Here is a 16,439-nt window from a genome sequence, read left to right as displayed (position 1 = left end):
TAATGTTGTGTCATGCTCAGCCATCATCAGAGAAACTTCTTCTTGGAAAAGATAAGAACAAATGCAGAGATGCACACTTGGACAATGGAGAGAGAGTAAGATGCCTTGGAATGCTCAGTCTTAAGTAGAATGTCTCAAATACCTCACCTCAGATAGAGAGACTGTAATAGCTCATGGGTGTGGTGGACAACATGGAAACAAGGCCTTCTAGTCATAACAGGACTGAGGCACATATCAGCACACAGATTGTTACAGGATGCACAGTTCATGCAAGGGTCTGTATCAAATGGAGTCTCAGAGCTGTGAAGGGAACTGGACACAAGTCCCCATCTGTAACCCAGAAGCTATGTACATTTGATAATCACTAATAAATGAAAAATTAGGTTTTTCCCAAGAGTTCCACTGGGTATACAAATTAGAACGTGCCCAGCAATAGATTATGATTACAGAATGAACTTCATTGTATTTTTGGAAGTATTTTAACCTCATAATTCTTCTGCTGAGACTTTAATCTTTTTGCTTTACAAACTTTTTCTTCTGCATCATAGGTACTGATTTGGTATCTTTATGAAATTTTAATATGCGCTGATGTGTGTGTCTTTGCTTGTAAATATGTTTATTATGCTTTTTATTTGAACATTTTTGTTTTGTTTTACTTAGCATTATTATTATTATTAAATTATTATTATTTAGAAGGTTGTTTGTTTTCTAATGAGAGAATGAGAAAGGGTCTGAATTAAGATGGGGTAGGGAAGTGATATTATCTGTGAGGACTTGAGGAAGGAAAAACATAATTAAATATATTTCCATTTTCAATAAGTGGGAAAAGTAAAATTAAATACTTATTTTATATCTGAGAAAGGAAGACAGTTTTTTTTCTTCTACAAACTAAGTGAGAGATTTTGACTCAATGGCTAGTGCAATAATGTTTCCAACACAAGGTCAGATAACCTGAAGACAAAGCCAACCCAGAGAAGCAAAGAAAAATATCTGGTGTATGTCCCTAGGCTGACAGGAGACAGTCTATGTCCATATGTCCAACTCCTGAATATAATTAGCAGCAATGACTTTCTGTTGGTTTAATTCAGAATGGTCCCAGAGGCTCAAATGGTGAATATTTGATTCTCATTGTCAAACTATTTAGAAAGACTTGGAATGTATGGCCTTGGTGAAGGGTTGGCAGAGGGATGAGCTTTGAGGTTTTAAAGGACTGGTGTCAATCCCAATGTCCCCTCTCTCCCTCCTACTTATAGTCTGAATGGCTAGGATAAAAACTCAGGTGACAGTACATGCTGGTGAGGATGTGGAGAAATAGGAACACTCCTCCATTGTTGGTGGAATTGCAAGCCGGTACAAGCAGGCTGGCAGTTAGTCTGGCAGTTGCTCAAAAAATTGGAAATAGTATTCCCTGAGGACCCAGCCATACCAGCTATAACCTGGGCATATACCTAAAAGATGCTCCAGCATATAACAAGGACATATGTTCCACTATGTTCATCGCAGCCTTATTTATAATAGCCAGAAGCTGGAAGAAACCCAGATGCCCTTCAACAGGGAAGTGAATACAAAAAATGTGGTACATTTACACAATGGAGTACTACTCAGCTCTTAAAAACAATGACTACATTAAATTCTTAGACAAATAGATGGAAATAGAAAATAACATCCTGAGTGAGGTTACAAAAGAACATATATGGTATGCACTCTCTGATAAGTGCATATTAGCCTAAAAGCTTGGAACACCTATAAAAAATTCACAAATCATATGAAGCTCAAGGAGAAGGAAGATTGAAATATGAATGCTTCATTCCTTCTTAGAAGGGAGAACAAAATACTCATGGTAGGAAATACAGGGAGAAGAGTAAAGCAGGAACTGAAGAAAAGGTCATCCAGAGACTGCCCCACGTGGGGATCCATCCCATATGGAGCCACAGGACCCAGACACTATTGCTGATGCCAAGAAGTGCTTGCTGACAGGAGCCAGATATTAGGTGTCTCCCTAGAGGCTCTGCTAGAGCCCTATTGATACAGAAGAGGATGCTTGCAGCTAACCATAGGACTGAGCACAGGGACTCCAATGGAGGAGTTAGAGAAAGGACTCAAGGAGCTGAAGGAGATTTCAACCCCATAGGAAGAATATTATCAACCAACCAGACCTCACCAGAGCTCCCAGGGACTAAACTACCAACCAATGAGTACACATGGAGGGACCTATAATTCCAGCTACATATGTAGCAGAGGATGGCATTGTCCAGCATCAATTGAAGCAAAAGCCCTTTGGTCCTGTGAAAGTTTATTTTCCCAATGTAGGGGAATGCCAGGGCTTTGAGGTTTGACTGGATGGATGGGATTGGAAGTTTCCTCATTGAAGCAGGTGATGGGGGAGGTAGTATGGGAGCGGGGAGTAAGGGGACAAAATGTAAATACATAAAAGATACAAGAAAAATAAAAGTAAAAAATTTCATAGATGTTTTTGGTTTTGCTTTTTTTGGTTTCAGAAATAGACAAACAACTAATAGAGACATCTATGCAAATTTGAATATTTAAAAATGTCTGGCTAAATTTACAAAAATATAAATTCTTAGTGTTTTTATTTAATGATTAAATAAGGTTGTTTATATAAAATGCCCATGGCAGTGTTAGGAATAGTTAAAACTTCAGAATATACGTCTTTTCATGTATCTGAGTTAATTCTGTCATGTGAAATCTTCATAAAAATAAAAAAGATTGTAGAATTTTCAGTCTAACATTGATAACATTCATCTTAAAGATCAAACAGCTTATTTTAGACAGAATAGAATCATTGCTTCTCAGCATTTTGGCTGAGAGCAAGTGTAGATAGAAAAGAATCTATCCTCATAGCATAGGTAAGAAAATCAAAAATCTAAAATATTTAGAAGTTAGTAAACGTTGAGCTTTTACTTCTGCTCCTATATTACCCTTACAAACTTACTCCATACTATCTATCTGTCTATCTATCTATCTATCTATCTATCTATCTATCTATCTATCTATCTATCATCTATCTATCTATCTATCTATATTTCTCTATGTATTTATCTAATCAATATATCTCTATGTATTTATCCTTACCTATGATCCATCTATCCATTAGCTTTCTCTTCTCTCTCTCTCTCTCTCTCTCTCTCTCTCTCTCTCTCTCTCTCTCTTTCTTTCTTTCTTAACTTTCTTTCTCCTTTTTTGGCCAATTTCTTAATTCTATGATGATTTTATACACTGAACTTTTTTCTTCCATTTTTATTAAGTTGGGTATTTCCTGTTTACATTTCAAATGTCATCCCTTTTCCCGGTTTCTTGTCCATCAGCCCCCTAACCTCTCCTCTTCTATATCCGTTTCCCCTCCCCATCCACCCACTATTACCACCCCCCAACAATCACCTACACTGGGGGGTCCACCTTGGCAGGACCAAGGGCTTCCCCTTCCACTGGTGCTCCAACAAGTCTATTCACTGCTGCATATGAAGTTGGAGCCCAGGATCCATCCATGTATAGTTTTTGGGTAGTGATTTAGTCCATGAAAGCTCTCATTGGTTAGCATTTTTGTTCTTAGGGGGTCACAAGCCCCTTCAGCTCCTTCAGTCCTTTCCTCCATTGGGGGCCCCGTTCTCAGTTCAGTGGTTTGCTGCTGGCATTCGTCTCTACATTTGACGTGTTCTGGCTGTGTCTCTCAGAAGAGATCTATATCTGGTTCCTGTCAGCATGCACTTATTAGCTTCGTCCATCTTATGTAATTTTGGTGGATATATATATATATATATATATACACCACATGTGGGGCAGGCTCTGAAGGGCCATTCATTTGGAGTCTCTATTCCAAACTTTTCCTCCCTATCCCCTCCTAGGGATTTTTTTGTTCCCCTTTTAAAGAAGGAGTGAAGCATACACATTTTGGTCATCCTTCTTGAGTTTCATGTGGTCTGTGATCTTGAGTAATTCGAGCATTTGGGCTAATATCCACTTATCAATGAGTGCATACCATGTGTGTTTTTCTGTGATTGGGTTTCCTCACTCAGGATGATATTTTCTAGTTCTATCCATTTGCCTATGAATTTCATGAAGTTGTTGTTTTTGATAGCTGAGTAGTACTCCATTGTGTAGAATACATTGAACTTTTATTATCTCCCCTCAATTCCTCTCAGAACATAGCCTGTGATCCCTGACTATCCACCTTCGTGTCTTCATGGTAGTTTTAGAAATCTAGGCAGTTTAATTAGTGTTAGCAACATACTCTTGCTCTGTTTGGCAATCACTGGATAGAAGTTAGCCTACCAAGGGCCATACCCTTCAAGAAAACTATCATCTTCCTGTTCTTCCTCTATACAAACCTATAAATATCTCTTCAACTAGGGGTAGGGGTGGACTAATGTAAGCATTTATCCTAAGTTTGATTTTGTGTGACATGAGATTGCGTGGGTCTTGTGCACCTGTAACATGTGTCGTGCTGTAAGTTCATGTACTTTCCACCTCCCCTTTCACAATGCTCGCTGAGCCTCAGGATGGGGTAGTGGGATCTAGACATCCCATTTTGTATTAAACCACTCTGCAGTATCTTATTATCTGCATCTTAATGAATCGTTGACTTCTGTATTAATCATCATTTACTACAAAAAGAAGCTTCTCTGAAAAGGGGTAAGTGATATACTAATTTAAGGGTATAATAATAATCTGTGAGTCAGTTTGAATACCATTCCTTATAATAGATAAATAGAAGTCGAATACAAAAATGGATTAATCTAGTCGCGTTGTTGACCAATGAGACCCATAAAACCCTAACTACTACAGGTTTTTGCAATCACCATTTTTAACTCTCCAGAACTTGAAGCAAAGACCCGGTTTCTGAATACATCACATTCTTGAGTCATAGAAGGTAGAGAAAGTAAACAGGTATTGAGAGGTATTGAACTCAAAGCTCCATCCCTACTGAATAGCCTTCATATTGCTAAAAGGAGCTGTGTGCAATACAAGAGGAAAAAAATGAACCATCACTCTTCTCCAGCTGGGATCCCTGTGAACTATACTAAAAACTATTTTATTTCTTCCATGATTGAGTTTAAATATCATATTGACTTATATAACAAGTTATACTGAACATCCATATCTTTAACATATGTGTGTGTGTAAGTGAGTGCGTGTGTACTTGTGCATTAATGTGTGTATGTGTGTGTGTGATTGTATGTATCATTAAATATTTATTTCTCCATATTCTTAATTTGTGTGGTCTGGACATTACTTCACCCAGTCTCCTAATATAAAACACAAAATGAATACCCAGTAAGTATGGAGCAGTAAATTAAATGTGGCTAAGAATGAACAGTTGAGCATAGACTATAAAGAGGGACCATCATCTCTTCAATGCCAGTGCTGTGATAAAATTCTGTGACCATAAATGAAGATATATATTTTGAGGTTTTAGCTCATAGTTCCACATCACAGTCCATCATTAGGAGGTCAGGGCAGAAACTTATGACAGGAACCTGAAGGCAGAAACTAATGCCAAAGCTATGGAAGAGAGTTTTTTACTTGCCCAGTCTGCTTTTTATTAGTACCAATGACCGCTGTCCCAGAGTGGTACCTCCCATAATAAGCTGGGTCCTCCTGCATCAATCATCAATCAAGGAAAAGCACAACAGGTTTGCCCACTGGCCCCATTTTTTCCATGGAGGGTACTTCTTCCCATATAACTCTCGACTGAAACAAAACTAGCCAGCCAATCACTTAGAACTGTAATCACAAGGCTTCTGAAGAACAGTTATGTAGTTACAGATGCTACTACTTTGAGGGAGTCTACATTTCTTGAATTTATTTAGCTCTCATCATCAAGAACATCTTCTGTCCTGTGTACTTCACTGTAACATCAAGCTTCATGACTTTATAACACTTCTAAGGAATTATTTCAGTTTGTGCTATTATCACATATACTAAGCTTAGTACTGGGATATAGCAGTAAATAAATATACACATATACATACACATACACACAAATATATAAACTTGGCTTTGTGAAACTCTCTTGAATTGTTTGCAAGGCATGTGTAACATAAAAAAAAGCTATGGTCTCTGAATACTTGCACGTTGAAGTTTTCAAATATTAATCCCCTACATCTATGTTTGCCTTTTACAACATTATGTACGGAGAGATTTAATTCCTAAGTCTAAAAATAAGGTTATGAATTTGATAATCAAAGATTCATTGAAATCTAGTATTAAAATCATAGCCTCTCCTTCCGTTTAGTGCATAGACCACTTAGAACAGAAGCAAAGTAGGATATTTCAAGGTTTCAAATTGTGCAAATGAAAATCAAGCTAAAGCTTTGTATAAACCAAAGGAAGGAGAGGGTTTGTGAGCATCTCCTTTCCTAGTACTGTAGAGGAATCTGGGATCACAGGGGTCCAGCCGCCTTAGATTCAAGACACCAGCATTAAACCAAAGACAGAGTTGCTGAACAACCAGAGTTTTCACAGCTATAACTGAAAACAACAATAATAAAAGAGCCCTAGATTCCTCTTTTAGTAACTCGATTTCCTGTATATTGTAGGAAGAATATTAGAAGAACACTAGAAGAAAGAATCGTCATTGGCTCTGTTCTACTTTAACAGGATGTCTGACAAGGCCAGTGGGAGAAAATAATGACATGCCAAGAGCTAACTCAGGAACTTTGTGGTCTAATCCCAAGCCTCCTGAAATGTTAATTTTCAGAAGAACAGCAGGGTTGTTTCAATTTTAGGGAAAGAATGATAGGTAGTCTGTTCTGATTTTACATACACACGGTGGAGCTCCTATTTGGACTGTCAGTGCCCTACCTATGTAGGGGAAACCTGTTGAAAGATAAGAAAATGTCTTGAGTTAGTGCTGAGAATATTGCCTGAGGGGAGGCAGTGAGAGAAATCTGATTTTTACATTCCAGATGAAAAGAGACCCTCTAAAAGTTCAGAGGTTCTGCTTTGATATCCATCTCTACATTCCGTTTCTCATCTGAACATTCAGGAGTATCTTCTGTTTTTAGAAACTGTTGAAAGTCTCTGAAGACAAGTAGGATCCCTCTTGTTATCCTCTTTTCTTTTCTTCTCTCACTTGAGAACATTGGGCAACCAAAATGCTCTACTATTGTTTCAATTCTCCTTTCCTGAACATTTTGTTATTGTTGCTATTATTAGGAGTTTTTTTTTTTCCTTTGGTTCTTTTTTCTCAGAGCTGGGGACCGAACCCAGGGCCTTGTGCTTCCTAGGCACGCGCTCTACCACTGAGCTAAGTCCCCAATTCCTAGGAGTTCTTAAATATAATAAATGGTTGCAAGGTTGCCATGCCTTTGGCATTATGATATGATGATATCTATATATTGTTTGGGTAGCATTCACAACGATTTTGGGATGCCAATAACTGGTTGACTACAGATTGGACACAGCTAAAAGTAATAACATTACTTCCAAAACTTAACCTTAATCCAAGATAACTGGAATCATTACAAAAAGAGAAGATGGAATGCACTGTAATAATGTATCAATTTTATTCTTTAATTTTGTGGGAGTTTTTTTAATTGTATTTCTTTGTTTTGAAATTGCTAGAAAGCTTCTGATTATTTCATGTATTTTTCATCCCTAAACTAGGTACAGGGTTCTGCTTCCTAACTGTAGTTGAAAAATAGACTTTCACTATTGAAGCTTGACAATATGAATTAATTTTCACATCACAGGCTACATAATTCTCATGACTGCCAAACATTCAGTTTTAGTTGCTGTCTATAATTGGCACTGGATTTGGCATATCAAAAGCGAACAAAAGTGCCAGCTAAACAAAGCAAAACAGAATTCAAACACACACTCTACACACAATACAATCATGTTGAAAATCAGGCCAATTCTGCTTGATGCCAAAACTAACAATTATCTGTGGTTGCTGTACAAAGTGTGATCTGTACGCCTGGGGCAGCAGGACCCCAGCAAGCCCATTAGGAATAGAGATGATCATGGCTCACCACAAATGGATGTTTTGATAATCTGGTGAACAAGTTCTTGGGGGAATTCCTATGTCCATTAAGTTTTGAGACTGTACTGCTCTTTTTTCTTGAGACTATTTTATCAGTCTTCCTTAAGTTGTTAACTCCTTTGACTTCAATATTAAAATATCCTAAGTTACTTTATTTCAACAGAATGTACACTTATTCATAAATGAAAACACGATATTTGTGCAAATATAGAAATAATCATAGTCCTCATATATTCTTTTTTGATCATTCAGTAGTTTTATTTTAATGTAGTCACATAAAACTTAAAATTTTACTTATTAAAAATATATAAACCTATATTTTGGAAGATTAGATGAGCCTATGGACCAGTTGGTCACAGCTTTTTATTTTTTATTGGATCTTTTTATTTACATTTCAAATGTTATCCCCTTTCCCGGTTTCCCATCCATAAACCCCCTATCCCATATATTCATATTAACCATGTCATGTAAGCAACCATTTGAGTAATTTTCTCACCACAAAGAAAGATATGATCTGATCAGTTATTAATTAACTGCCTATCACGTAATGATCAGAACACTATTCATAAGAGCTATAGTATAGATTAATGTTTTTAAAAGGTTAAAATATGTGACCATTAGGTTAAAAAGATTTCAAAAATAACACGGAGCCTTCTGAAGTGAGGATATCGTCTGGTCTTTCGTGCTTGTTTTATAAAAGGAAGCACACTCAGTTTCTGCTCCATCGTTCTGGCTTTCCTGATTTCTTTTGCTTGTTTCACTCTATTGTACATAAGCAGCTGAGACTGGGGACAGGCAGAGAGAGGAGAGCCTGGTGGAAGGGGTACATTAATAGAAACAGAGCAAAGGACAGATGTCAACAAGCTACACTGCTTATGAAGAACCAAGTCATACGATTTCACATAGCAATAGAACTAAAGAAAGTGATGATGATGCTGAGGGAAAAATGCATTCAGTGAGTGACCATACTGTTTTCAAACATGAAACAAGTTTGCAAGCATAAAAGAATCCCTCAACAGAGAAATGGATACAGAAAATGTGGTACATTTATACAACGGAGTACTACTCAGCTATTAATACAATGACTTCTTGAAATTCATAGGCAAAGGAATGGAACTAGAAAATATTATCCTAAGTGAGATAGTCCCATCACACAAAACACACATGGTAAGCACTCACTGATAGGTGGATATTAGCCCCAAAGCTCGGATTACCCAAGATAGGATTCACCGACCACATGAAGTTCAAGAAGAAGGATGATTAAAGTGTGGATGCTTCAGTCCTTCTTAGAAGGGGGAACAAAATTATCCATAGGAGGAAATACAGAGACAAAATTTGGAGTAGAAACTGAAGTAAAGGCTATCCAGAGACTGCCATACCTGAGGATCCAGCCCATATATATACAACTACCAAATACAGATAATATTGCTGATGCCAGGAAGTGCATGCTGAGAGGAGCCTCATATAGCTGTCTTCGGAGAGTCTCTGCTAGAGCACAACAAATACAGAGGCAGATATTCGCAGCCAATCGTTGAATTGAGAATGGGGTCCCCATTGGAGGAGTGAAAGACAGGATTGAAGGAGATGAAGGGGTTTGCAGCCCCATATGAACAACAATACCAACCAACCAGAGCTCCCAGGGACTAAACCACCATCCAAAGAGTCCACATGAACAGACCCGTGGCTCCAGATGCATATGTAGCAGAGGATGGCTTTGTTGGGTATCAATGGGAGGAGAAGCCCCTGGTCCTGCCAAGGCTCAGTTTAGGGGAATGTCAAGGCGGTGAGGCAGAGGCAGGAAGGGCTGCTTGAATGGGTGGGGAAATACCCTCAAAGAAGAAAGGGGAGGAGGAATGGGATGGGGGTTCGTGGACGGGAAACCAGGAAAGGGGATAACTTTTGAAATGTAAATTAAAAATATCCCATAAAAATATGTTTACATTTAAGTAATCAAACAAACCTAATAAGTATATCAGTCTATAATAATTTCAATATTATAACATAAATATCATTATACAGATCTATATCAATCTGTACTAATTTTAAGGAATCTAACCCAATGAGTCTCCTAAGTTATACTAATTTCGATATTAGTTGGAAGAGATAAAACTATAAAAAAGAAACCTACAGGAAAGGACAGGTATAGTCATTCATCAACTGACAGCAGCTTTGCCTGGATAAGATCAAATCAGTGAAAGTCCTAACATGGTTGAAGGAGCTTACAAGGCTAAGACACTGTTGATGAACGCTATAGGAAGCAGCATGGCTTTTCTTCATAGATGTAACCCCGTTAGCATTCCTATGCTCCAGTGGGTGATCCCTCAATCATGCAAGTATTGGCAGCACCAATTTGACCATCGTTTTTCAAAAAAGAGAGCATGTGAAGTTGGGAAGGCCATGTGTGGTGTGAGGAAGATCAGGAAATGGCTGGAGGAGAAAGACTAGGGGGTGGTTTGATCAAAGTATATTGCATATGTGTATAAAAGTCACAAGTGATAAATAAAATGTTTTCATAAAGTTAATATGTAGTCTCAAGAACTGAAATGATCATACATTTATATTTAGTTATAATTGGTTCATTGTTACAGTATAATTGGATGATATGCATAAAAACACTTATTAAAATACACGTACATATGCTCCTGGATTTGATTTCTAAAATTAATTTTATGAGAATTATTATTGTTTGTGGAAATTTTATGAGTGTTTATGAATGCAGAATTTATAATATGCTACTAAAGAAAAAGTATAGTTGTGTAGCAATCAGATTTCTTAAACATATTATAATATATTAATGCTATAGAACGACAAAAATTCTTTACAGTAATACAGTTAATATTTCCAAATAATAACCAGAGAATGAAAAGAAAATATAAAAGTGTTTACATTAAAATATTTTTTACCATCATTGTATCCCTATTTCTGCCTCATAGTTTTAAATTAATAGGTTTGGCTGGGTAGTAGGTAAAGTATTTACCAAGGAAACGTGACTGAGTTCATATTCCCAGAATCCACTTCAAAGCTGAGAAGGCATGGTGGTCTCCATATAATCCCAAAACTCACATGGTAGAGAAAGGGGTTCCCCAGAGCAAACCAGATAGCTATTCTAAATGAATTGGCAAACTCTAGATCATTGTTTCTCTACCTGTGGGTCCTGACCCCTTTAGGGTTTGCACACTAGATAGCAGGCATATCATATATTACATTCTTAACAGCAACATGATTGAGTTATGAAGTGGTAAAAGAATAATTTTATGGTTGGGGTCATCACAACATCAGAGACTGTATTAAAGAGACCCAATGTCAAAGGAGTTGAGAACCACTGCTCTAGATTCTAGTGAGAGCTCCTGAATCTTGATATGCAGTGAAGAGCAATTGAGTAAGGTACTAAGCTTCAGCTTCTGACCATACATGCCCATATACTTCCATACATGTACATGCACAAAAGTGGAAACTGTGTGCATGTACATGTAAATTTTTTGTGCTTAAGAATGCATGCATAAAAATTAATTATATATTTTAATAGAAAAGTGGTTAATTTATTTAGATGCTATACTCGCCTATGCTCACCTAAGTATACATTTATTATTCTATATTATCAATATATTAATGTAGCATTCAATATTTTGAATTAGAGAAAAGAGAGCATATGTATTTTATTTCAAGAAGGTATTGGACGTGAGACCATTTAAATCCAAGTCAACATCTCTGAATTGGAAAGCTAGTATCATATCAGATCTCATCAATTCCATGAAGAGTTCTGACTCCTTGCATGCTTGTAGATGAAAACTTAAGATTTTACAAATGCTATACTCTTTAGGAAGATTGTCAGCTTTCTTTATTCAAAATATTTAGCTCTTATACTTGGCCTATGTGCACAACAAAAAATGCTAACATGATTATGCAAACAAATGCAGTTTGTACTATCTAATTTGTGATCTCTGTGTGTATGTATGTATCTCTATGTGTGTATTTGTGTGTACATATGTATATGTGCAGTCTGTCTACTCATCTATCTATCTATCTATCTATCTATCTATCTAACTAACTATCAATCTATGGACTTATCTACTTACCTATCAGTCATCAATCTTTATCATCTATCCAGTTAAAAATCAGTTGGTCATCTACCTACCATCTGCTTATTATCTATTTATTGTTTGACCTACCTATCCACCTCTGTCTATCCACTATGTATATCTACCTATTATCTCTTATATATCCATCTATCAAACTAGCCTTTTTATAGCTATTGGTTTTAACTTCACAATCCACCATTCTGTATTTTCTTCATTTTCTCTAAATTAGGTCCTAAAGATATCAGGTGAGGCATAAAATGTGTACATATTCCAGAGTGCAGGTCCTGATGTATCCGTGTGGTACAATAAAATTATTGATCTTTGTTCTATTAACAATTAAACAGTCCCCATTTTTTGTGGGAACTTGAGAGATGAGGTTTTCTAGCACAGAAGCTGCCAGAGCAGTTTGTTGGGTGGTGGGTGTGAGAGTATTTCTAGACAACTGGGAGGAGAAAGGGTATCTCGCAGCTTAGCTTGATGCTTACAGAGCCATAGAAACTTTCTGTTGTGGGCTGTGTTATTAATACATACATGTGCAAAAATTGTTGCAGATAACTTGACATGAGAAAGGGGTAGATTCTGGAGTTGATAAAGGAGTTCTAATGAAAATATTTATGAAGAAATAACTATATGTAAACATTTATTAATAGAGCAGAGAAAGATAAATTATATATATATATTCATTCCATCCACTTATATAAGAGAAATGTGGTGTGTGTGTGTGTGTGTGTGTGTGTGTGTGTGTGCATGTGTGATTATTTTTACACATAGTTCTTTTTACACATAGTTCTGAAGAACCTTCCAGCTTTGGGCACCTGGGAAGTCAGGGGATGATTCATTTCCAATAATTTGTATGAGTACTAGAACAAAACAAGTCCATAACTCCCTCAGATCATTCTAGTCTCTTCTTTACCTGACCTTATATAAAGGGTTAAATGTGGAGTGTCATTCAGGACATGTGTTACACTCTTCATTGGTTGTGGCCACATGTCACTGCTTATTCAGAGGAAAGGCAATGGGAATCTTTAATTTAGTTCTAAGAAGTTGTTGTTGTTGTTGTTGTTGTTTTGATTGTTTTTCTTAAGTGTAGATCAGGTTGAATTCATGAAATTTGAAACTAAATCGTGTTCTAAGTTTCTTTTCAATTGGAAAATTACTGAAGTCTGTAGGATAAGCCAGAACTGCATCCACTGCAAGTAAACATCTAATAAATTCTTTATCAAGATGGTTGTAGGAAAAATTGATGTGCTGTTTTATTTTTATTCCTAATTGAAAAGTCATACATACAATTTGTGAATATATACATATATATAATTACTACAAATTTACATGCATGCAAGTACACATGTATGTACACACATTATATACACACATGCATGCACACACACAAATATATGTATATATATATATATTCTTAAATACACAATACAACTTGTTTAGTCCATATGATGTTACTTTTATGAATATTTTCAGGACTGACCATTTGGTTCAGAGAACTGACTGACATGCTCTTTCTTGGAGAATGCTATTCTTACACCCTTAGCATTCTGCATTCCTTAGTTGCCTGTACTTCTTGTCTAGGGTTATGGCCTCCTGGCATTTTCCCATATCGACTTTACCATGTCTATTGGCATAATTCTCATTCTTGTACTATTTAGGCAGCCAGATTGTTAAATTTATTCCCTTTAAAGAATGAAGTTAGTTTGCATAAAATGTTTCCTAATAATTCTCCTTCAGAATGAGAATTCAGTTAATTACCCAACTGCTTTAAAAATACTTAGTATCTCTTTTCTGCAAATGAAAACTAATCTTGACAAAACATGCTGAAATGTCTTTAGAAATTCATTTATTCAGAACCCTAGTGCAAATGGCATACAAAGTAATCTTAATTTATTTGCCACATGATAAAAGACACCTGTCCTGAAGACTGTGATGTCATTAGCCCCTTATCTTCCAGTTAATAGTATGACTGTTTTACCTCAAAGATTATTTTTATGTTTTACTTAACTGACACAAATTCAACATGGAACTTGACTTTAGTGTTTCTGGACTTACAGACGTTTGAATTAGTGACCAGCTTCTCTTGCTTTCACATCTTCCTCTTATATAAATCGATGTAATTATTTAATACAAAATTGATAGAGGGAAATTGACTCTTTACATGCATTTAAAGTTCAGGTGAAATTGTTAACTAATGTGGGAAAAATATAGTGATCAGGACCATATATGCTCATTTCAAACTGTATTATTTTTACTCCTCTTTAAATGACATGTATAATTAAAACTCTCTAACTACATCACATAGATCAGAAAGCAAATTAACTTGTCTCCCTTTGCATAGGACTTTATGAAATATCAACACATTAGTCCATAAATAGTATGCATTGAACAACTTTTATTCTTTCATATATATTGAGCTTGGAGAATAGGTGGTAAGGTAATAAACATGAAATGGGCATCTAAAATATAATATATTTCAAAAAAGCCTTTATACAAAATGTGAATATGGTTTGAACCCTTCATGTTTACCAGGAATTGTATCATTCATAGGATATAGGTGAACACGTCCATGCAGACCTCACCCTCACAGTAGGGCTAACAAGTATGCTAAACTTCACAAAAAGTATAGAAGGACTGTTTTGTAAAAGGAAATCCAGATATTGTGCTATGGACTCCAACAGATGAATCATAGAAAATGATAACTGTTATCAGACACAGGAAATGGACAAAAATGGGGCATTAGAATATTATCTAAATATAAAAATCTCTGTTGTTCAACTATCTCTCTCCACCCTCTGATACTCACCAGGAAATCAGTATTTAGTGACAGAATTTTGCAGCTATGTAGCTCCCACACCTGACAAGAGAGATCCTTCCATATCTCAGGCCTGGACAGGGCTTTAGTACAACTCTACAACATCATTTGTCTTTCGACTACTTCCATGTCCCAACAGAGTGTCACTTTTGTAGAGAAGAGAGTGTAAAGCTTTATAATTTTCTCCATTACCCATCTTTAGAAGCTTTGATCTAATATTCCTTTTACTGTCCTCTCAGCAGTTACTCTCATTCTTTTTCAACTTAAAGATCAAATTTCACCAGAGAGGAATAGAGTCCAAAGTCAGGGGTTAGAGATTTACACCTTGGGTCAGCTCTGTGCTGCTCCTGCCAGGGCTTCACTTACTATCTCTAAACATCACTTTGCTCTTTGTAAAAATGCTGAGACATTATTTTTTGTAATTTGTTTTCAAAAACCAAATCATCCATTACTTGTATAAATATTACTAAATGCTCAGAGTTATATCTATGGTTTCTCTACCTTAAACACCATCTGACACCTTCAAGTATTGAATATCTCTTCATAATTTGATTGTTGGTATAGTCTCCTTTCATCACCAATTAGCAGGCGACATCTCAAGACAAAGACTTGGTTTTTGGCACCTTTGTAGACAATGTAATAGTGTGGTACACAGTGAAGGCAATGTGATTAGAGATAGAAAAGACTTGATCCTCGTGGCATAGTTAAGATTATTTCAAAGGTTTATACTAATTATATATTATACTCAATAATAAATTTGAATATAAAATGTAAGAATCATTTGTAACTTGTGGTTATGAAAGATTTGCATTAACTGTTTAAGTGAACTTTAAGAGACTTAGAAGTTGAGCATGGTGGTCTTACATGAGCCCAGCATTAGGGAGGTAGAAGCAAGATTGGAAGTTATAGGCTATGAAGTAAGTTCAAAGCTAGCATAAGCTACATGAGCCCCATCTGAAAGCAATTACAAAAGAAGCTTAGGAAAAATGGGAAATCAAAATCAGTATCATATATCATTTGGACTTAGAGTGTATGGCACTAAATGTCTTTATTAAAATGGGGAACAAAATTACACTTTCACTCATGTAGCAGAAGACTAAATATCTCACTAGCAAATGAAGGACCGACTGGAAGTTTAGCTACACCATGGTACATTTTTTCTGTTTAATTTACTATTTATTTATTTAATTATTTAACATGGTGATAAAATCCATTGATCTATTCTGTAAGATGTCAATGATAAAGATGTCCCCATGGAAGCTTGGATATTATTCCAGAAAGGTCTTCTAATATCCAGTGCTATCCTATTTTCACATTCATGATATGATGTTTGACTTATTGCTTCAATTTGTGTTTCCTTGAAGGCACTGGCCCATGGGTAATCCTGATGGAGCACATTTGTTTTCTGTGCAGATCCTCTCACCTGTATAGTTACTAAGCTGGGTACCACTGCCACACGACCACACATCTGTCTCAGGGTAGGACAGCCTGACCTTCTCCAGGTAATATGTGTAGTCAGCTACCATTTGTATAAGCAATT

The 16,439-nt window shown here is 36.2% G+C and overlaps 1 long non-coding RNA gene across 5 annotated transcripts in view; it reads left to right on the top strand.

The window, feature by feature from the left end:
* LOC103691720 (uncharacterized) overlaps positions 1-16,439 on the top strand; it is a 134,282-nt gene that overhangs the window by 60,843 nt on the left and 57,000 nt on the right. For 3 of the 5 annotated variants that reach the window (XR_015677067.1, XR_015677066.1, XR_015677072.1), the window contains one exon: positions 16,264-16,401. The exons of the other annotated variants lie outside the window; for them this stretch is intronic. This is a non-coding gene — a long non-coding RNA (uncharacterized LOC103691720). The remainder of the gene's footprint in view (positions 1-16,263; positions 16,402-16,439) is intronic. 5 annotated transcript variants of the gene reach the window in all.

This window comes from Rattus norvegicus, chromosome 2, assembly GCF_021556685.1.
Source record: "Rattus norvegicus strain SHRSP/BbbUtx chromosome 2, alternate assembly SHRSP_T2T, whole genome shotgun sequence".
Taxonomy (NCBI): domain Eukaryota; kingdom Metazoa; phylum Chordata; class Mammalia; order Rodentia; family Muridae; genus Rattus; species Rattus norvegicus.
The sequence above is the reverse complement of the archived record's forward strand: the minus strand, read 5'-3'. Positions and strand labels throughout refer to the sequence as shown.